The sequence below is a fragment of the Meleagris gallopavo genome, chromosome 5 (genome assembly GCF_905368555.1).
Source record: "Meleagris gallopavo chromosome 5, MGAL_WU_HG_1.1, whole genome shotgun sequence".
Taxonomy (NCBI): domain Eukaryota; kingdom Metazoa; phylum Chordata; class Aves; order Galliformes; family Phasianidae; genus Meleagris; species Meleagris gallopavo.
Window position 1 is genome coordinate 31,238,270 of NC_139408.1, and position 23,778 is coordinate 31,262,047.

Consider the following 23,778-nt stretch of genomic DNA (forward strand, 5'->3'; position numbering starts at 1 on the left):
TTTTTTTTTTGTGCTAGTGGATATTAAATATTATACATTAAGTATCTCTGGAAAAAAGAGTGTCACTTTCAAACATACACTACTGCATTCATTATGGTATCCTCAAAAGTGAGTGTTTCAGGAGAGGGGAGCTGGCTTTTGATTTTCCATTCTATATATGAATGCACTGGTATGAAAGCCTTCAAAATTTTAGGTATTTGTTTTAAAACGATTTGAGACTTGACTGAGCCAACGAAAATGGAGCTAGTGGCTCCATGCAGCAGAGATCCTTGACATCACCAATTACCTTTTGGAAGATAGGTACAATCTATTACTTTTTTTTTTTTTTTTTTTTTTAAATTTTGCCAGCAGTGTTTATGCAGTAGAAATGTATAGATATGAAGTTATTTGGTAATACTATATCATATATAGTAATGATTAGTGAGGGATCTAATCAATTTTAATAGACATCTTTTAATTCTGCTGTCTTTCTGTGTTGATACATGCTACAACTTCTGGCAATATTCTTCAATGCTGTCACTAAAAGTAGATCAATTACAGCATATCCTTTTAACAAGTTTGAAACAAAATATGCTAAGGATATTAAAAATGTGCCAAGTATGTTACGCCCACTGCCAGTTTCAGTAATAGTAAATTATCCTTTTTTTGCAAGTCATTGCCTGTTGTTGTTCACAATTATGCGAATAAACCTCCAGCTTTCATTCATTACCTTCTATTTTTGAGAAAGTATTTGGAAAAATTATGTATATATAAATGTTCATTAGTGATTCGACACAGTAATGAAAGTAACTAAAAAAATCTAGCAATTTTTACCACCTGCAAATTTTGCTTTCTTTACTGTAGGATAAAATAAATCTGATTTCAGCCTTTAGCTACAATATAGGTTTTGCTCTTCAACACAGCTGGCTTATCACAAGAAATGTATTTGATATAGTGCTAATTAGGAAATATATTTTGAAATCGATCAATTGTGATTTAAATAGAGACCACTGGGATGAGGTTAAAAAAAAAAAAGAAAAGTGAGGCAAAGCAGCTTAGAAGAGACAAGTACTTTTAAGACACACTGTTTTATAGAGTGAAGGGTACTCAGTCCTTGAAGGCAAAAGGTTAACATTTTTCATCCACTAGTCAAGTACCCAAGTACAATATTAGAAGCAGTTTTCGAACGTCTTCAAAATTTCAGTACATTTGGAAAGTGTATATTGTGATAAAAATCACGTTAGCTTGCAATCTTACACATGATAGTGGGTAAAGGAGACAGTTCTTGTGGAAACTGCAGAAAATTAATAGATTAGCAACACAGCTAGAGGATCTTGCCTTTTCTTGGGTTAAATTAGAAACCCTGATATTAGCTGATAAGGCTTAACCAGTCCCTGTCTTCCTTACAGCATTCACTCAAATGCTCTGTATCCATTTTCCTCTTGCTTTCCCACATATCCACATGATATTTCCTGTGTCAGTGAAAAGGTATCAATTAAGTAGCTGTAGCAAAAACGTTGAGTCACAGCCTGAACAAGAGATTGAGCACTTGGTAGAGCCGATTTAAGGGAGCTCAGCTGCGTGCAATGCATCTGAGTGACCAGAAGAGGTGGAGCCAGGATCCACCTCTTCCTAGACTTCATTTAAGGGTTGGTAGTGGAGGTGAGGGTATTTCTCTGTAGGTCACTGTCTCCTGAAGGTAAGTAGTTTTTTTTTTTTTTTTTTTCTTTGTTTGTTTTTGTATCCATAACTGCTTCTTGTTCTCATTCCCTGTAGCCTAGGGCTGTGCTGCACTGCTGTGTTCACTGTACTTTCCACTGCATTATAGTAGTACCTAGGTAAAGTTTCTGCATGTTCTAGCCAATAGTGTGTCTTGTGGTTTACATTTGACATTACTGAAGACTGGTGACTCTGATAAGTTATTTATGTGTTTTAGTTACAGTTTAGATTTAAGGGCAGTTAATTGAGAGAAAATTGCCAAAAACAGTGTTATTAGCTTGCAGTCAGAGTGATGAGAATGAAAGCTTTATGAGCATTCCAGGACACTGAGTCCTAGTCAGATGAATGGGGAGGACTGATTTGAAGTGACTAAGTTTCCTTCTGAGCTTGAGGCATACAATTGATCTAGTTTCCTGAGTTGAACACTAACCTGTATAACTTAAAAATTTCTGGACTGAGAGGCTGTTTATAAGCAGAAAACCTGAAGTAGCTGCCGATCCTCACTAATACAAGTATGTATAATTCACTTATTATGAATTTGCTAATTTTAAATAGACTTAACCTGCTGATAGAGTTTTTCTGTAAAGTTTTTTGAGTTTTGCCAGAGCTCTGCTTTGTTATCTATGCCCTGCTTTAGGGCATACGTGTCCAGCAGGGAGCTTCCCTTTGTGTATTGGAGTTTCTTCAAGTAAAGAATTAAAATGGTGTATCCGTTTTAGTAAGTAATGAAGTTACCATGGACACTAATTATCTGCTACATTTGTGAATAAAAGTTGAGCTATGATATTCACTAGAAATAAAAGCAAACATCCTCTTATTCCATCTTCATTTTTTCTCTGGAAGGAATTTAAGGACTCTGGCCATCTGGATGTCTGGCAACTCAGTCAGAGCTGTGGCTACTGTGTGTGTGCAGATTAACTGTGTAGCACATGCACAGTAAGTCCAATGTGTCCAGTACACATCAGACCTGCTGCACATGTGCTGCACAGATGGTCGGTGCATACGCAGTAAATCAGATATGTTAAGTCTACTGCGCATATGCAAACCATCTGTGCAATACACACATATATATTTTTCTGCCTGGGAAATCCCTTGTCAGAGTATGAAAGGTTGTGGCAGAGAGGAACTCCAGTGGTAGAGGGACTGTGAGACACTCTGACAGTGGCATAAATTAAAGCCGCTCCTTTCCTGGATTTGCTCTTGCCTGAACCAAAGCTGCAACAAATCAGTTCCTCAGAATCAGAAAGTGTGACTAGCTGCTCAACAGTTTCCCTCTGTGTAGCAATAAATGGCAGGAGACAATATGTATAAAAATCATTAGTTTTATAGACAGTGGTTAGCAGTTCCCTACTGTCTTCTTAAACTAACTACAACTGCAGGTAGTTCATCGGGTAACTTGAATTTCCTTTGAAAGAAACAGTGGTACCTACTCTGCAAGCCTTAGGGACATGTTTAGCCATTTTTCTTTCTCTTATATCCCATGAATCCATTTTTCTGCTCTATGTTTCAGCATTATTATGTAGACGCTTGAGCCTGATAGTGATGTTTACTGGTTATTGAGCAGGTCACTCCAGCAGTAATGCTTCCTATTTATTTCTGTGGAAACTACACTAGATACAAAGGGCGTAATATTACTATTTGATAGAGCAAATTCGCAACTACAAAACACTTTTTCAGCATGGTTGCCATCACTGACTATGCATTTTCATGGGTGATGAACAAGAGCCTGCATCAGCTATGCTCATGAAAATCTGTACCTCTTTAAATCAGGAAAGTGTTTAGTATGTTCTTTAAGATATGTCTGGTTTTGGTCTGTATCTGTGGGTCTGTTTATGATGAACCCCTAGTTTATGCCACAGGGTAACACTGTTTGTCTATTTACACCAATTACGCATTTCTTTCACAGCAGAGGTTCTTATTTTAATGTTGTACAACATTGTTGCATGTTACTTTTTACTAACTTCCTTCACAACAAAGGTGATGTGATTTTGCCAAATAGGGGCAAGTAGTTTTGTACCTAGTGTTTCTCATTGTGTTCTCATGGATTTATTTCTCATTTTGTTTTTTTTGTTGTTTTAATTAAAACAACTATGTATCAAACAGAATACTACAAAGTGTAATTAGTACTAAATATTTAAAGTTGAGTCTAATTTTAATTGGCTGGAAATGAAAATTGTTGTAGTAATGTGATTAAGAGCGTATTTTTTCATTTAAAAATACTGAGAAATCATAGGTCTTAACCGGAAAGATCTCCTTGAAGCAGATCCATTCCTATGACAAGAGAAGTGCGCATACAGAGCCATGAGCATGTCAGTACACCTACCATAAGCTTTTCTGAAGCGGCAAGGAGAATAGCTGTGGTGGTTGGGGTGTGTGTGGATAAAACGAAAGGGTCTCTTGTCAGACAGAGAAAAACAAAATGAAATGAAAAAGGTGCAATTCCAGACTTCAAGAACATAAGACTTCTGAACAATGAATTCTCACATGAATTTTATATGTATAATTCTGAGATGCATGTGTGCATAATGTGAATATGAATTCACATACCTAGCAATTTACATTAAATTAGGGAAATCATATGTTTTATGACTAGTGATACTGTGCAATTCTTTGCTCTTTGGAATTATGGATATAATATTTTTGGTGATCTCCATAATTTTGTTGCAGGATTATATATTTGTTCCTTTCCTGAACATGGAAGTAAACTTTCACTTTTTACATCTCAAAGTATTATTAAAAAATCCCTTCCATAACAATTCAGTGTAAGTCCAGCTAGGGTATATCAACACATGCAATAGAAGTCACAATAATGGATAACATGACACTAGTGAAGTCGTTCATTCATGGAACATTCAGCTTGCAAAACCAACATGCTCAGGAGTTCCAGGATACCACAGTTATGGCTGCTTCTAAGAGTGCTAGCACTCAGAGATATTTTTTTGTTGTGGAAAAAGATGCTCTTTGCTGGGTTCAGCCTCTACAACTTCTGGCTCTTTGCCCTGTTGCCTTACCTATCCAGTCCATGTTTACTTGCTTGGTTCTTTCCTCCTAGCTCTTTTGCCAAGTAAGTCCAAGGAAGGCTCAAGTTTCTGATCTCAAAATCCCAGTCTATAACTCCTCTAGCAAGTCTGTGTCCTTAAACAGTACTATCTCTCTTCCTGTCCCTACCTCTGAATGCTTTATGTAATATTTCTTCCTTCTTGGCTTCTAACTGGAAACTGCCAGTGGTTATATGCAGTGAATGTGTTCCTGCTTTAATGTGGGAAGGCCTATAGCTTTACTGGTAAAAACTTTCAGACAAAATCAGCCAGTTGGGTACTATCAAATGGCCAGTTCTTACAATGATTTTAATACAGTAATGTAGTAAGTAAATAACAGAGTTTATGTTTGAAGTTCAGAATCCCCATATGCTGTAAATAAAATACTGAACCAAAAGGAAATATCTAAATAGGACTTTTTCCTGTAAAATAAATTAGAAACATATCCTACCGTGTTAGGATGATTTTGAAAGAAGATGATGGAAATGTCATAAAAGGGCAACAAACAACAATCTTTGATATCCATCACTCTTAGTTTTTGTTCAGTCTCCCTCAGAACAGCAAAAGAGAAGGAAGGGTGGGGGGGAATGTGTGAAGGGAAGAAAGGGAAGCTTAAACAAAGGGGGTAGGAGTAGGGGTAGGAAAACTGTAGATTATTTGAGGCCATCTCCTTGACCCCAGCCTACCCCCACTGCTGCAGCCACAGGTCAGGGTGAAGTAAAGCTGACAATAGCTATTCATCATGCTGTTGAGTTGAATGTAAAATGAAAACTGCAGCTACCTCGCATGATGAAATTAGGTACGAGAAGGGATTAAATCAATGAAAGATGTTATCCCAAAGAAAAGTAGGAATTTTTATTAAATTCAGCTTTTCCTAGAAGCAACAAAGTGCTTAACCCAATTAAGCTACAAACATGTATAGGTAATGCACCTTCATATCAACATAGGTATGTTAAAATTCTAGAGGAGTTCCTTGACCCACTCCTGATTTCACTTCGTTATTATGTTGGCTAATGTTTATTCCCAGGCTGAACCAGATTATGTACAATGTAGAAAAGTAAGTAGTTAATTCTTGCTTTCACAAAGACATCAAAGGTTGATAATTATTTTGATTTCTGTATTTGAATCAAGAAGCTGAAAGATACCATCCTTAGAAATCTCATTGTTTTTTTCTGCAGAGATTTTTCATACAACGGGAAAGTACAGTGGGCATGAGTTTATAGTCAGGGAACTTCTGCATCTGAGCTGATATGTGGAAGTCAGGTGTCACAATATTGTAGTGTAAAACATCTCAAAATGTTCTATTAATCTTGACTAACAAAATGCACATCTTTAAATAGGAGTGCAGATCTGGGAAGAAAGTTCTGTTCTTACAAAGAAGGAATGCAATTTGCTTCAGCTGTGTGAGCATATGGAGGTTTGAATAATCCCTTTGTTCCACAAAGAATGTGGTTGTTAAAAAAAAAAAAAAAAAAAACAAAACACCTTTATTTTCTGTTCCCAGTACCAAAATACATCAATTAAAAGCTACGGGTTAATGCTAACTTCCTATTTTTAGATTGATGTAATCCATTACCCGTCTAAAACTGCTGCTTCTGATCAAACTGCGTATGTCTTGTTACAGTCACTTTATCTGGATGCATCTTCTCTTCCTATCCTTACTCCCCACACTAACTGCCACAATTGAAGAATATAGCAATTCATTAGTTATTTTTTATAAATCACAAAGAGAGCTCCAGTTCCTTTTTTATAATTGCACAGTGAAAAGTTACAAAGGTGTCTAAAATAGAGATCTTTCATTGTCAGGTGTTTCATCACTTCAGCATATCCAATCTCCTTTCTGAAAGCGAAGGTCTCCTTCGAAGCTTTAAGAAGAGTTTTATACTTAATGGAATTTGTCTATTTCAGAACTGGTGCATGGAAGTTGGTAAAAAGTAAAAAATTGTCTGTGATTGCAGATCTTCATTAGATCTGTTGCTAATACGTCACCAGTTTGCCACTAAAAAACAGTTTATTGTGCAGCAAACAATTAATAAATTGGTCTTCTGTGATGCACTTTGAAAAGAATTTTCACATATTATCAGCTTGTATGATTCATATTTTTATTGAGATATTGTAGCTGATTATTGTATATGTAATTGATTTTTCTATTGCTTTTCCAGTTCTTTTTCTTACTTTTTTCCTGTTTTTGTAGTTAGGATCCTATCTTATTGCTCTGCCTCCGTAGAATACGTTAATATAGCTCAGCATACAGTTGGCTTTCTGGGCTTCAAGGGCACGCTTCTGGCTTATGTGCAGCTTGCAATATGTCCTTGCAGCCCAGAAAGCCAACAGTGTCCTGGGCTGCATTAAAGAAACATGGCCAGCAGATCCCGTCCCTCTACTCTGCACTGGTGAAACCTCACCTGGAGCACTGCATTTAGGTGTGTCTTCAGTACAGGAGGCACATGCAGCTATAGGAATGTGTACAGAGGGCTACAAGAATTTTCACAGGTTTGGAGCATTTCCTCTGTGAGGACAGGCTGAGATAGTTTTGGCTGCCTGGAGAGAAGAAGACTGTGGGGAGACCCAATAATGCCCTTTCAGCATCTAAAGGAGCACTATAAGAAAGGAGGAGACAGGCAGGATCTTTTGTGATAGCACTGGGAAAATGGTTTCAAACTCATAAAAATGAGAGACTTATATTGGACATAAGAAAAAATAGTTTTATTGAAAGGGTTGTAGAGCACTGGAATACGCTGCTTAGAGTGGTGGTAGATTCAGGATCAGGCTGGATGAGGCTCTTAGTGACCTGATCTAGTTGTGTATCCCTGTTCATTGCAGGCGTGTTGGGCTAGGTGAAATTTAACGGTCCCTTCAAGCAGATCTTTGATTCTACGATTCTACAGAAGCCATTAATTTGCCTAAAGGAACATAAACCCCATCTCTCCACTCAGAAGACTTACAATTTAATACAAGATGTGTTTCGTGAAATACACTTACTAGCCAAAAGTTCAAAATTATCCCTTTTAAAAAATTGGTATATGCATACTGACTTACTTTACATGTATTTGTTTAACCCACACATTTCACACATGTAGTATGTGCTTGGGCATTGCTCAACATTCATCTGGTGATTGTGAGCAGGACTCCTGCCAGTGTTTTAGTCCATGACAACTAATGTCTCCCATTCAATATTGGCAAAGTGATAGCATTAGAGCAGGGAAATAAGACTGTGCTGGGCATTCTGGAGAATCTCAAATTATTGAGATGGAAGAGAGGGGAAGAGCAAGTTTGGTCGTGTAAGAATAGGCCATCCTATGCTTGGTTTAATGTGGTATTATTAAACCAAGCTGTATGCTCCTTGGTTTAATATGGTAGCATAGATTCAAGCCTGTCTCATCCAGATTTTAGAGGTTTACTGCTGTCTTTTGCAAGTTTCTAGTATTTGCGGCTTTAGACTGGATTTGCCAAAAAGGCTACCACAACCCTAGGAGAGTTTTCAGTGTCATGGACTATACTGAACTTAGTCCATATAATATTGTTATCCCAGGGCTGTGCTAATTGAGCACTTAAGATACGTTCTTGTTTTCCTGACCAAGGGTGACCCAGCTGATGCTCTGTGAAATGGTTTTGCTGGTTTTAGTTCATTTTTATCAGAATTTATGATCATATCATTTTTAATAAAGTATGAACCTCAGTTTTTAAGTTCATTTGTTTTTGTACAGGTTAGGAACAAGATATCTTATTTTCATGAACCTTGGGATATAGCATTCTTTAGAAGACTTTCACAGTTGTCGTATCTCAGGTTTTTCTCAGGGATGTGACTGAAATGATCTAACAGATTATTATTATTATTATTATTATTATTATTTGCAAAACCTCTTTCTAGATTTATTTAAAAAAAAAATAAAAAATAAGACTTTAGAAGCTGTAAAGATGCAATTTCCGTTAGGGGGGGAAAAAAAAGAGACATACTCAAACTTTATATTCATGTAGCCTTACAAATAAAACTAGTCTTCATGGTATTTGGTGTGCACATATGCATTCTTGTTTATTACCTGGAAAAACTTTTCCATTAGTCTCTTCGTTCTTACTAACAAAGGTCTGAATTTTGGATAGTGCAGTGAAGCTTTTCAGTGTAGTATTTGTAAGAGTTTGTAATCCTTATGTTGTCTATCACAATCACTCAAAGTAACTTTGTAATTAACAAAACAAAGGGGTAATCGTTATGTTGTTCAAATCCATGGTTACCTTTTTCCAAAGGTTTTCTTGTCACATCATGGGGCTGCAATATGTTGATGTGGTTTTCACATGCATTTTAAATCCATAAAAGGTAACATATTCATCTGTCAGGACTTCAAGCTAAGGCTGTTTGTCTGGCAATGTAGCATGTTCCCTATAATATTTGCTCATCCTCATAGGAAGATTGCCAGAGTGCATTCTTCCTAATGGAGTTAGGTAACATGCTAGGAATGTGTAAAATCATATCCTGAGGCTCAGAGGCATTATTTTGTGCAATATCTATACTAAGACTCTTGGCAGTATAGATAGTGTTACAGCTCTTTCCCCTGGGAAGAGTGGCACTTTATCTCATACACAGACTCAAGAACCCTGCATAAAACCTCAGATATGACTAAATGCAGTAATTGTACAGTGCTCAAAATGTAAAGTGAGTGATAAATTCTACAGGTATGCTTTTCAGTTCTCCCCTTTTGAATTTCTCGAAAGACTTTATACCAGAAAATTTTCCATCAGCTTTTAGGCTCTGTAAATCCAGTACTACATTCTGTTCCTCAGGTCTTTTCATCCTTTTCTATTGTAAATCAATTTAGCACCATTTACATAGGGTGTGAAACTTTTAAATTTTGCTCCACCTTTTCATGAGTTGAAGTTCAGTAATAAAACCTGCTTAAATAGTTATGACTTGGCTAGAACAGTGTCAGGCTGGAACTGGAAACAGTAGTTGATGTAAAACAGTAGAAGGTATTCCTGTATGTTCAGGCTACACTGTATTTCTTTTGCTTTATGAAAGCTTCCTGTGTCGGTGGGCTAACACTTCCAAGATGTTGGCACATCATTTGGGCTATAAGTAGAAAACCAAATTTAAAATATCCAAACTTGCTTCACTCTACCATCACAGGTTTCAGAAATACAGGGGGAAAAAAAAAAAAAAATGATTCATGAGAAGATTATTCATAAGATGTGATTCTTTTTTCTTCTGATGTTTCCTCTCAGCAAGACATTTGAATTTATAACTGAAATTTCATTGTATTCAATATGAATTTATTACTTTCTCCTCTTTTGAATCAATTAAAAAATATATAATTATCAGTATTAGCAATATAAGTCTGAAATAAGAACTTATGATTTGTTCTTCAAATTATTTCACTTCATCATCAGGAATTCTGTTTCACACGCAGACAATATTTCTCAAATGAATTCATGTTGCTGGTGCTTTCAAGTGATCTTTCTCACCAGACCCGATAGAAGGCATGTTGCTGTGCCTTTCAGAATGTAGTGCCCCAGAGTTCAGAAAGCACGAGAAAATTTCATGAGATCTTCCCTGTGAGAATGTACTGTGGAGTGAAAGTCTTTCTTAAAAATAAATGCAATTTTAGCTAGTTTTCTTGGAGAAAAAAAAAGTTTGTATTTTCATCTTTTGAAAACAAGAAAAAAATGAAGTTGGATATGAACTGTGAAATTAAATAAAGTTAGGAAGAGAAAGTTGATATATTGAATAGCTTCCATTAAAAAAAAATCTACTTTAAGCTAATAACAGGTATAAGCTTACAGGAATTTAAACTCATTAATGACAGATGCTGATATGGTAAACTGTTACTTCTGCTCCACTCAACATAGGACCAAATTCACTACAGTACTGTACACCTGATTCCTCTTTTTTGCTTAGGTATTGATTGGGATTAAGCTTGCTTAGCCATTTTATGCTAATTTACGACTTCCTTATTGTTTTTTTCCTGATTTTTTTTTTTTTAGCTCCATATTGTACTTGGTGAAGTTTGCTTTAAGATAACAGATAATAAAGATCGATGGCGTCTTTATCTAACGAAGCAATTTTGTGAATCTATATCAAGCTTTTCTCATTATGCCAAGAGCAGAGCATCTGTGATTATTGCAGTACAGTTTAAAGCACTCCATTTGAGACAGGAAGGCCATCTATGTTTAGGGGTACCTAAGTGAATCTCTTTATTTTCTGTAGAAGTCATATGTCTGCAGAGGAAAACAGTATTTGATCCCTCAACACAGAGGACTTTTTTGGCCAGTTATAGCCAGGATAAGAAATTATTCAGAGAAGGATATCTATATCAGTCAGTTTTGTTTTTACATATTGAGCTTTAATCTGTTACTATAATTATTTTCTGATGTTCTTTTGCAATATTGACCTAATAACGGCATTTCCACATCTATTAAAAAAAAGTAATTCTCTAAATACGTTCTGATTTGTTCTCTTTATATGTGTATGTGGGGGAAATTCAGGTAGACAGTAGCTCTCTAGGCTAGAATTTTTCTAGGTCATGAGATTTAAAGACATTTTCTGTGAAAATGCTTTAGGAAATCTTCACTGAAGATATATAACTTGAAGTTCCTATATTCTGTATCTCATAGAGAAAAATTCTTTTGTCTTAAACATATGTAATAACATAGAGATTATTAAAAAGTAGTGCAAAGTGAAGGTCCTTAGTAACATTAATTAGATCTGATAAAGCATTTGATATTATAATCTGTTTTAGCTACTTTAGCATCAGTACAGTAAACTTAAAGCTTCTGTCTAAATTTAAGAATAAAATGAATCTGTGAATGTATTCTATGCCATTTTATTTTCCTGTATTAACCACACATTAAGTAACCAAAACATTAGACAAAAAATAAACAAGCAAACAAACTCCTCCAAGAACATTTAAGATACCTTAAGTATGCATTATTAAAATCTTTAGAAAATTTCTAAAGTATGTATCTTTACATAGACATGCAGGCAGTTTTTGAAGGACAATAGTTTTTATTTGTGGACATTGTTTGGTTTAAGTAGTTCAATAACTGCAGTAAGACAACAAATAATTTAGAGAGGAATCTTTCAAGATTCTTTGGAATTGTATTGGATGGAGACTTTCTTGTATTTGTAGCCCTTTTCATGAGAAATCATGTCACTGCTCATGGCAGTACATGGTGGCAAACATGGCTTTATGTCACAGAAGCCCAAGATTAACAAGAGAGCTTGACCTAGCTTTTTTGCTCTGCTGTGCTCCTCATTTTTTTTTCTTCCCTGGAATCTTTGTGCTAAATGGGCTGAAGTAGATTTGGTTTGTACTTCTCAGAGTGGATTCAATGTGACATGTTATGGGAAGCTCTGGCAGAAATGTGGTATGTAGGTCACAACAGCTACGTTGATTAGCATGTTGGTGATTTATAACCACAGTATCTATTATAATGTGACAGATAACATAAAATTCAGTGTATTTGTTGTGAGAAAGAATTTTCTCAGTATGAGGCCAAGTTGAGTAACCATGCTGTACTAGCAGTATATTTATTTTTCTTAAAACTGTGACCTCCTCATGAAATGTTTTTAGCCCTTGGCTTAGCCTGAGGGCAAATCCAAGGAAAGTAGCCTAAAGCTCACGATGAATGTTTACTGACTTATGTGGTCAGTGTTTCTCAGGAGTAAATTCTAAAGAGAATATAGGCTGCACTTTATTTTTCCAGCTTCAGGCTGTGGAAAGGAGTTGGAGAAAAGGTATGTCATTTTAAATGACCCCTAAATTATGTTTACAAAATATGCCTTACCTTTTCACAATTGTACATAATGAAATTGCTAAATATTACATTCCCTCCAAAGAAGTCATGTGGTTTAAATAAAAGTAGTAGTATGTTCATTTAGCAAGTAAAACAAATAATGCAACATGAAATTCTAAAGGCTGAAAAATGAACTTAGGAGTTTTGGATGAACCTTAAGATTTGGCACAAGGGAAACCTGTAGAAATCTCTTTTCTTGATTATCAGCAGGATGTGCATTGCCTTTTTCTTACTATCTTTATTTGTGTTTCAACAGCCTGCCACATGTAATATGCCAAATCTCATATAAAGAGCCTGTCTGTGCAAATGTGAGCAAAAATACATATACACAACTCAATTAAGAAGACTACGCATAAGCTTAATAAAAGCTGATTTCTAAAACATGTACTTGCAATGGTTCTTCAATGAATATAGGAATTTTACAAAATATATTTTCAAGCTTTTCTGTTGTGACAATCATGATTATGATGTACAACATAATTTTAAAAAGTGCATAATTTATGAAAGCAGAAGATAACTGTAGGCAATTATATTGGCCATATATAATAGGAAAGGACATGTAAAGCACTGTGATATTGCTCCATCCAAATCAGCTGAATTAAAAACTGATCAAAGGATGCTTTTGAAATGATGGAGTCTATATTTGCTGATCAAGGAAGCAAATAAAAGCTAGCATTTTTTTTAATGACATAATTTATTTCCTTGATGGAGAAAGTGCATATGCTAGAGCAGACAAAACTGAACTATACAACTGTAGACTATATCTAGTTAAATTATAAAACTTTAAGGCTGAATTGCCCATTCTGAGCCTTCTTCAGTTGGATAATTTTGCATGCATTCATATCTGTTACAATGTACAACAAAGTATGTTTATGTATATGTATGTATTTAGGAAATATCACTGCATGCTGATGAACCTCTCACTTTTTCAAAAATAAATATTTAGAATAATTCTTTGTGGTTGAAATTAAATCCTAAAAATATTTTTTCTTTTTAGTTTTACCAACATTATACATTGATCAATGCCATTGGTTGTTTTTTTTTTTTTTTTTTTTGTTGCTGTTGTCTTAAATATTTGGGAACATTTTGTAAGTTAACTAACATACAGTCTAGTGCAATCTTGACAAGGTGTAGGCACTTGGACAGCAAGCAAATCCATCCTCAATATATAGCACTTCATTTAGCTATGAATGACAGGTGCAAAATGATACTGAATTAGAAATGACAGGTATAATAGTGGTAAGCACAGGAGATTCACAAACTAGATTTTCCTGTGAGTATCATCTGCAGTGGATGTTCCCATATGCCTAATATGGGAATACCTCATTACAATTTTCATGTGTTAAAGTGAGGGAAAATATTGATGGAATAAAATAGAAATCCCCAAAGAACAGAGCCCAGATGTTCTTCACAGTGATTTTAGCCTCAGGAAAGTTTGAGTAACAGAAGTGGCTGGAGGCTCATGGTAAATTTTCTGGGTGGTATGCAAGGCATTACCTACATAATTCCAGATGTTTTTATTGAGATGTGTCTAATTCCTTATGTACCAGGTTGAAAATTCACCCACAAACTTTAAGAGAATTTACTTTCATATTAACCTTGCTTTTAAACTAGAATCTTCAGATGGAAACAGTGAATAAGAAGGCAAGTAAATCTTCTTTCCCTGCTTCTAGGGCAGTAGAAAACTAAAAATTAAAATAAAAAGCCTGTGAAAATGGATGTGTGATAGTATCTTTCCATTGTCTAGTCTGGGAGCAGTGCTCAAGTAAGTGGAATTCTAAATGGTCTCAGGTTTTTGTGTCAGAGACAGATCACCATGGTCCTGCTGACTAATGTCTCTTTAATTGATGGGACAGCATTTGCAGGGACCTTCTAAGAGACTTTGCCTAGTTCCACTTAATGGCTTAGGCAAGAGTCGTATGAAGTTATTATTAATCATGTCATTCAAAAGTCTGTGAATCCATCTTTTATATTACAGGAGGGGTAAACAAAGAAACAAGACATTCATATAAAAGTAAGCACAAGAACAAGATTTAGGCTTTGATTTTGCAATTAAAGTTTCACCAAACTATTTTCAGTGGAATAAAGTTTCAAATGATGTTATACTCTTTTGCAGAGAAGTGAGAAATAGAAAAGAAACTGAAATTCATCTGTACCACCTATTTCTGTTTCTAATATTTTTATGAGCAAATGTATTTTCTCCTGTGCTCCTTCTGCCTCTGTTGCCATTAATTTACATTTTGAAAAATAGTTTTTTTGCTGAAAAGTTTGTGGCTATAAATTGGTTCTTTATGACTCTTCTAGTCTATTTGTCTATGCTGTGAAACAAGATTCAGCCTGAAAGGGAAAAGCAGCTGGGAATGATAGTGTATTTCATAAAGGGCATATAAAAAGCTGCAAGGAAGAGCCTGAATAATCCACTATCTCTGCTTCTGAGTTATTAGGCCACATCTCACTGAAAAGATTCAACATTTTATCTTACAGGTCATTCCATTTATTGCAGCACTGCCTTTAGCGATGCTATAGTTAAGGTTCTTGTCACTGTTTCTCTTACAGACCCCTATTTTCTGGAATTTATAACGTAGGGCTAGAAATTCCCTATAGGTTAGAACTTGGAAACAGCATAGTAGGTCTTCTTCTAGTGGAAAAGTTCTCCACCATCCACTCTCCATTTCTTCAGTCTATATTTGAAATAGATAGGGATTCCACAACTGTTTACTTATACTTTTAAACTGTATTTCTTATGCTTAAATCCAAGGAATTTCAAACGGTACTCAGTTCTTACTTCAAGAATGCATACTGGGGGGATTTTAAAATCCATGTGATACTGGAAATGCAACATGGATGTGCCGTGAACGTATCTCTGTGTGAGTACATGCATCTGCATGAGTAAGTCTGTGCAAGCGCACACAGTCCAGCATTTTTCCATAGAATTTTATAAAAATTACCATGTTGAAATGAAAAGTGAAAAACTAATGAGCTCTTAGTGAAATTAGTAGGACTCAACTGCATAGACATCTAGAATTCAACAGCTATTGCACAGAAGTTTGTTTTGACTGCATTTAGTGATCTGCTCATTTAAGGTGGGATTTCATAGTTATAAAATAGTTGAAAATCTCTAAATATTTCTTAAAGCATTTAAAACTGAAGTGAAGCTTCTCAAATTGCTTTTCAATGACTCTCTCAAGTTCCAGTGCAAAATTTTAAGTCCAAAATGAACCTAAGATGTGGAGAATGAACAAAATGGGATAAATAATTGAAATGGTTTACCTATCTATGCTAAGACTTTTTTAATATGCTAAAACAATAAATGGTCAGCTGCTGACTTATTTAATGTGTAATATGACAGGAGAACCAAATCATACTTACAAGCAAAGTATTCAAACACATTCTAAGACATTTTCTGGAATGGGACATGCCCACTAAACCTGTAAAAAAAAAAAAATAAAAAATAAAAAATAAAAAGTAAAAATCATCACTCTGAGGAGTGAGAGTTGAGAAAAGAGAAAAGACCTTGAAAGAACTCAGGAAATGGAGTGGGCTGGAGAGAAAGAAAATCAGTTAGAAAGGCAAAAAACATCTGGTAAGCAGAGAAAAGGTACACTCTGAGAAGTCAAGAAGGAGGTAATGGTGGAAGAAGACAAAAAAAGGTATCCCTGACTTTACAACTACTTTTATTGACAACTGCAGAGTCATCAAATTTACATTTTAAACTGAAATACTCTTCATAATAGCAATAAAAACAAAAATAGGAAAACAAGACTCAGAGTAAAGGGGACTATATAGTTAAACTAAGTAGGATCCTTCTATATTTAGTTCAGTGGTTCAAAGCCAGCAAAGCTAAATAGTGCCTGAAAATGATTTCAATCTGTTCTGGCTGTTTCATGAAATCTTCTGATGATCATAGTTTGCACAGCTCACCATATTGTGGAAGCTTCCTCCAGAGTTAACACAAAGTGACAACTTTGCAATTTTGAAATAGTGACAGCTATAAAAAACAAACAAACAAACAAAAAAACACAACTCTTCCCTCACCTGCCAGGTGCCACCTGAATAGCATTGAAGCAGTCACTCTATATGTTCGGATAGTGTAAAAAGAGTTACATTGTTCCAAGTCCTGCATAAGTTGCAGCAGGCCTATTGTTTCAGTATCTCTTCTGGTAGCTAAAGGTAATATAAGGTAAGAAATGGTTTTGATGAGTCAATTGAAGAAAATCCTGCCTTGCTTAGTAAAATGGGGAGATCTGTTATTTTTAACAAAAAGAAAAAAGACAAGTAGATACCTGTCTCTAATATTCCTTTTTTCGTGTTGTGTGTGTTCCTCCTACATAAACAAAAGCTGTTAAGTGCACTGCAGACATTATCCAAAATGAGCTTTTTACTCTCTTCAGCTTACTTTCAGGATGCTATTATCCTCTTTGTTGTGGGGGGGGGGGGGGGGGGAATCAGAACTGTGCTTAAAAATCTTATGTAACAAGGTAAATATAGAATATTTTTCAGTTGCTTTAGTGATGACATATGGTAAGGAAAATAGACTGTAATCTGCATTCTCTTCCTACTGCTAGAAATATGTGGAGTACTTCAGTAAAGTTGGTTTTCTCCTTCAAAATACTCATTGAAGCTCAAATGACTTTCTCCCTCTTTATGTTGCCAAAAGAACTCTCATACCTTGTAATTAAATCTGTTTTAAAAGTACGTTTCTCAAGAAACACAGCCTTCTAAGTTGAAGACTGCATAATAGATGCTATTAACTGTATATAAAAATAGAAATAGTCTTGTACAACATTATATTTGCTGAGTGAGTTTGCCTTTTTCCAAAGTCATCGCCTTATTAATGACTCATGAGTTTCTTTTTTATTATTTAAAAATGTAATTATAGGCTATTCTGGAATAATTTAATGTATCCTATGTTCATATCCAAACCTATTAGTTAAATGAAGCATAAGTATTTATAATATGCTATATGCTTCTATTATACAAGCTAATCCTTTTAATCCTATTTAAATTGGAAGATAGAGGTTAATCCCAATATTATCTTGACAAACAAATAATAAACTTGTTTCAGTCTTTGCTCTTCCTTATCACCTGTCCTGTAAATGGTGAGTTGTCTAGTCTAGGCTTGTTAGCAAACAATGCAGATGAAAAGCAAAGAGCAAAATTGCTGTATCCAAAGACACAATAACAAAAATGTGAAGGTAGAAGCACTTTATGATATTCTCGTGTATGACTTCTTTAAGTTCTGCCTAATCTGCTGGGAGGATAGTACTAGACTGATGTGTAGAGGATATCAACCGGATAGTTTCAGTATGTCATCTACTATAGGCTGCATTTCAGTGTCAAGCTAGTATAGAGGACTCTGGTCCCTATTGTCAGAAACTGGAAAAGCAGCAATTGTTTTTAACCTGCTGTGAGCAATGGTTTTGAACATAACTCATACTGTTTTTGTGCTGACTTTTCTCTCTTTCACCCCAAAACACAAGTGCAAACAGTTTCTGAAATCCCTTAGGGCAAAAGAAAACCACACTGTACCTAAAAAAAACAAAAAAACAAAAACAAAAACCCTACAGGTTGGTTTAGTTTTTGTCCAAGGAGGCATATCTAAAAAAGATATGCCTGCCAGATATTAACCATATTTTTATGGTTAAGGAAAATGTAATTAATTGCAGCTGGAAAATTAAAAAGGATCCCAACCTTATGTATTGCAACACCCAAAATAAATTTATTTTGGAAGCATTATTTCACTTCCTGAGATAAAAATTTTAAAAAATAAATCTTTCCCTAAAAACAGAAGTTTCCTAATAACAGTAACATAATTGTATCAAAGATTTTAATATAGATGTAAATTAGAGGATAATGCGTTGGGTTTTTTTTGTGGATTCTTTATTTACTAAAGAATATCTACTTTACAAACAACAACCCTAAAACTATTAGTGAACTGCCAGGTGAGGAGCAGGCTCATTTAAGAAGGATCAAAGTATACTGAGAATTCTAAATTACTTTTTTTGACGGAATATATTAGGAACATCCTTTCCATTTTAAAACGTTAAGGCCTGTCAGAAACTTACATTTCACAATGTGAATGTAATGGAACAAGCTGATAAATCAGAGAAATAAAAGTAATCAGAAATAGTTAACATACATAAAGGAACTCCAAAGTAATTTAAGGCTGAGTGGTTGAACTGCAAGCATAAATATATAGTCTTTAATTTAGATTAGCCACTATGCTGGAGGAGTAGATGGTAGCAGATGATGTACTTTCTTCTTTGGTTGACTTTGACTTTTTTCTATTTGTATTGCTATTTTGTTTGCTTGTTTGTTATACTTTGTTTTTCCTCTGAAACTGAGAAAAAAATCGTTCAGGAGAATAGAGTTTAATACTTTTTTGAAACCTTTTTTTCATATCTGGAAAAATAGAAAAAAATAATAAATGCCATATTTTAGAACAGTGACCTGACTTGTTAGAATATAAACAAGCAGAGTTGTATGATAAAAGCAAACAAAAACTGTTCCTTGAAAGAGGATGCATTAAGAGTTTATTTGGAGATTTTAATTTCTTACGCTAAAATTGCACAGCATAAATTAATCAAAAGAGTAACTGGTGTAATAGTTATTAGTCGTTAAAGATGGTATTAAAAGTAGTAATGAACTATTTAAATATACTAAGCATTAGAATTGTGTGAACTAAGTGGACGAAAGGACTGGTCAGTGAAGCAGGAGATTTTTCATTTGACACTCAGTGTTTATATGGATCAAAATGAGGAAAAAAATGGACTACACGAGAAGTCCTTCAAAAGGCTATTTGATGGTAGGCAAGGATTATGATATTAACATAAATGCTATTAACATAAATGCAAGGCATACTGATAAGTAGAACAAGTACTGTACTTGGTGAATTAGCAGTTAATGCCGAATATTGTGATTAGTTGATTGGAAGCATTCTATGTGCACTAAAATTTTAAAAAGCAAGCAATGTGTAAAGAACTGTTCTAAAAACTGATAAAAATTAGATATGGAAATACTCCATTAAATAAATTTGTGTCACAGCTTCATGCTGCATACCCATTTCTAGAGAACAACCATCTTAAAAGCTGAAAATGTTGGAAATTTTTCAATTTTTTTTGTTAAATTACACAAATATTCTGTGGATACAGAAAGATGTACAGAAATGAACAGACTGGAAAAGTTATGCCAAACATCACTTATTAACAAGACTTGAAAACTTTAAAATACTACTTTTCTGAGTTTTTTCTTATCCTTTAATCTGTAGCAATTTTTTGTAAAAGATTTTTTTTCTGAAAATAAGGCTCTGAAACTCATTTTCACAAGGAACTGTCAAATTTAATAATTTGTTAGCATTCATAATTTCTATACACAGTAGATAACATAAAAAAAGGAAGGTTTTCAGAATGAGTTCACAGAATAAATTCTACATAATTGCAGATTTTGAGGAAGAGATGTCTGACAGGTTATTCTTTAAAAGCCATTTTACAAAATTAATAGCTTACTGTGGCTACTGTAGAAGCAGAACAGCAGACAAGCTGTATTGTTCATCTGGTGAATGCCTTGTGATCCTACCATAATATCCTGAGTTTGGGGCATACCTTCTAGGAATGACTCTGCAGCCTTAGAACGCGCACACTAATCCTGCAAGTAGCTCGGCGGCATATTAAAGCAGATGACTTCTGAACCGTGTGAAGCATGACAATAGTGGAAGCCAATTATTAGGTTGCCTGATAGGGTGTTTGAGCAGTCTACTTGAGCACTATTGTCTCGTCCCACCCAGTAGGCTTTGGGGAGGTGAACCTTTTTCTATCTGCCGAGCCGCACTTCCCCTAGTCAGCAAGGAGCCACTACCGAGATGGAGTCATCCTAGACTCAAGAATAATACACATTAATTTATTGAGAGCTTTCTTAACAACTAACAACAACTACTTGGAGGTAAAATTGGCTAATTACAATTAATGAGCGTTACAGGCAAGAGAATTTTAGGCAACGGCTACTTCAAAGATTAAAAGAATAAAAGAAGATAAAGAGAAAAGATAGAAAATGGGGAGAGACAGGCAGATAGCAAAGCGAACCAGTTCACCAGTCCTAGATCCAGCGATGTCTTGGTGTCGGATGCCGAACGTAGTAGTGATGAGTCGTCGGAGGTGGTGGTGTTCGGTTGAGGACGCTTAACAATGATAGTACAAACTTATAAATAAGTCCGAAGTGGTGGAGTAGTCAGGTCTTTTTGGAGTGACAGCTTCTGGCTTTGGGATCTCAGCAGGAACTCCTTTGTTCCCATCTTCCAGGCCTTGCAAATTTAAGTCAGCCAGTTAGAGGAGAGAGGGAGACACCAACTTGTATACTGTCTTCACAGGGTGCAATGGTATCATCTCCCAGACTCACATGTCAAGCTGGAATTACTTGCTCGCAGGCCAAGTCTTCAGCCACTTAACACTCCTGAGCACTCCCTTTCAAAGGCGAACAGCTCCAAAGAAATGCTTTCAAATGTAAAATTGTCCACAAAGTGATGTTTGTAGCCTCATGTTGATCTGAGACAGTCCTTAGGAATCTCAGACAACTGTGGTGGACAGCCAAAAGAGAAAAAGCATCTCTCATTTGGTAGCCACTATTTCAAACCAGTGATGCAAATCTGGATTGCAACACATTTTTTTTCAATTAAAATTTTCTGTAATTAGATAGTGAGCTCCTAATAAGACAGTGCATTGAATGATCACTCAGCACTGAAGCCTGCTTCCAATTCTGCTCTACCCATGCTAGAATAAACATAATACCAATTTAAAAAAAAAAAAAGCTGTTTTGATTTCATATCATAATATTTAAATGCAATCTTATTGTGTTCTTTCATAATTCAGATTTAGAACAATGGAGTTCCTTAAATAAATTCTTTCTTTAAACAAAAAATTATTTTTATCATTTTTGTTGTTTACAAAAAAGTTCAGGATTTTGTTTCCTTTATCCCCTTTCTTTATATATTTCTTTTTATTTTAGGACAGTGAAGATGAAAATGTGGGAAGAGATTTCTTTTTTTCACTGCAGCTTTTTTCTTTCTTACATTCTACCATCATTCCTTCTAGGTTTTGAAACGTAGCTGCATATCCTACACCTATAGGTGCTGGGAATGAGTTTATGCAAATCTCGATACCAAAATTCGGAATAGTCTTTGAAGTATTATTTATGTACTACTATGTCAATAATGGTTTGGGTTTGTTGATTTCAAAAGGTTGTTAAAGAAGATAACATTGGAATTTGGGAGAACTCAGAGTGCTGAAGTTATGTAAGAAAACTTTTCAGTTGAAATGTGAGATTGTTCAGAGTGTCTTTTATCATACCAGCCTCATTCACACCATGGCAGAGCAGGCTAAATTTTGAACTGTGAAGCTTGTTGTCAGCACCAAGTTCTCAATCCTGTGAAACCTACAAGTGTGTGTAGTTCTTTTTTTTTAATTTACACAAAGATGGAGGTTTTATTTATCATGTTTTTGGAGTCAGGAAAAGGAGGCAATATTCAAGTGGGCTAAAATGATCATGCTAACACAAGTAAGTATACTGTCACTAGTCTCCCTTGACTCAGTCTCCAGTCAGTAGTCTGAGACAGGTTATTCTACGAGATGATTTAAAATTTAAGCTCCTGCACTCTTTCTTTCAAAGGGAAAAATCTCTCCTAATTTATGCTAGAGTGATCTGGGAGAGATTGTCCTATCTAGACTGAGGTTAACCTTTGGCAAATAGCCACTTCAGCCAGATCACTTTAAAACTGATTATATCAATTTAGACTTTTTCCTAAACAAGTTACGCTACAAAATGTGCCACAAAATAATCCATCTTTATAGCAATCTAAGATTGTTTGTAGTTTAAAAAACAAACACAAAAACCCAGAAAACTAACAAATCAGTACTTGGTTTTATCTATAGACTAAATTGATTAAAGCGATAAAATATTCACTGAAGACACTGTATTAGAAGGAGAAAATGTTGTCCTAAGCATTTCAATTTTTTTCCAAGAAAAAATAACTAGATAAGATTTAGAAGAACTGATCATCTTAATTTCATTCATTAGGTTTCTGTGGCAGTCACTCATTCCCACTAGTCAACTTAATCATTATAAACAAATGAAGCACAATTCAAATGGGGCATGCAGAGAATATTAAGAAAATGAATTTGTAAACAGCACAGAATGCTTCTGATCAATCATCTTCTAATTTTCAAATTCTGCCAAGAGATGCCAACCTTTAATGTTTATTTGTGCCATGATGATAAGAAGTGTTCTTAGTGGTAGCTCTCTTGTGTTTTGTTTTCACTCTCCTGGGCCTCACTGTAAGTAAGAGTCTCCATTTTCATGTGTTTTTATGATGAAGCATTGTAGCTAAATGAATGCCATGGGACAACTCTTAAACAAGTAGGCTACAGAGGAGCAAACTTGTTAAAAGAATATATTTCCTCTTCATACAGAAAAACAAGTCTAGTGAAATGAATGCTTGTACTGAAACTTCATGTGTATTTAAAGGGTATTTTAAATAAGTGTTGCTTGTTAAGGGAAATGACCTAACAAGATTTTTTTTATACAGCAAGAAGTATTACACCATAGCATACACTGGGACCTTTAATAATGCACACTAATTGCAGAATCGTATGGTTTAGAAGAATTGCTTTTCTGTCCTCTTTTGATGGCCCTCAGACAAGCTTCAACCTTATGATTACTAAGGATCTATAGTAGTAGTGTGTGCAAGCAGTAGTGTGTACACAGGTGCTTATGTAACTGTATAGAGTTATATAAAATAGAAGCTGCAGGGATGGAGTTCTCGCTTTAAAATAGTTTTACTGAGGTCACACCATACATTTTGTCTACACAAGCATTTATGCCTTGAAATAATTAGGGCCAGGGGCAGCCTAAGAAACTTTGGATTTCCATTGACAACAAGAGTTTTAGGGAGGGGAGAAGCCCCCTGGAGCTCCAGAGCTCTTCAAAGCTGTGTGAGGCACTGAAAGGCCAGGGGCAGTCAAACACCCTATGGAGCCAAGCAGTGAGGGCTGGACTGGGGACTGCCTGCAGCAGCAGCTGCAACCCAGTGAGGCAACTGAGCGTCTCAGTCCAGTGAGTATCCTTGATAACAGCAGTATCCTCAAGTCCTGATAAAATACACATAAATCTTTCATTGATTCAATGAACGTGGGATAAGGATTCCAAACTTCAAGCAATCAGTACAACAGGAAAGGAAAAAAGAACAAGTATATAACTATTTGTCCAT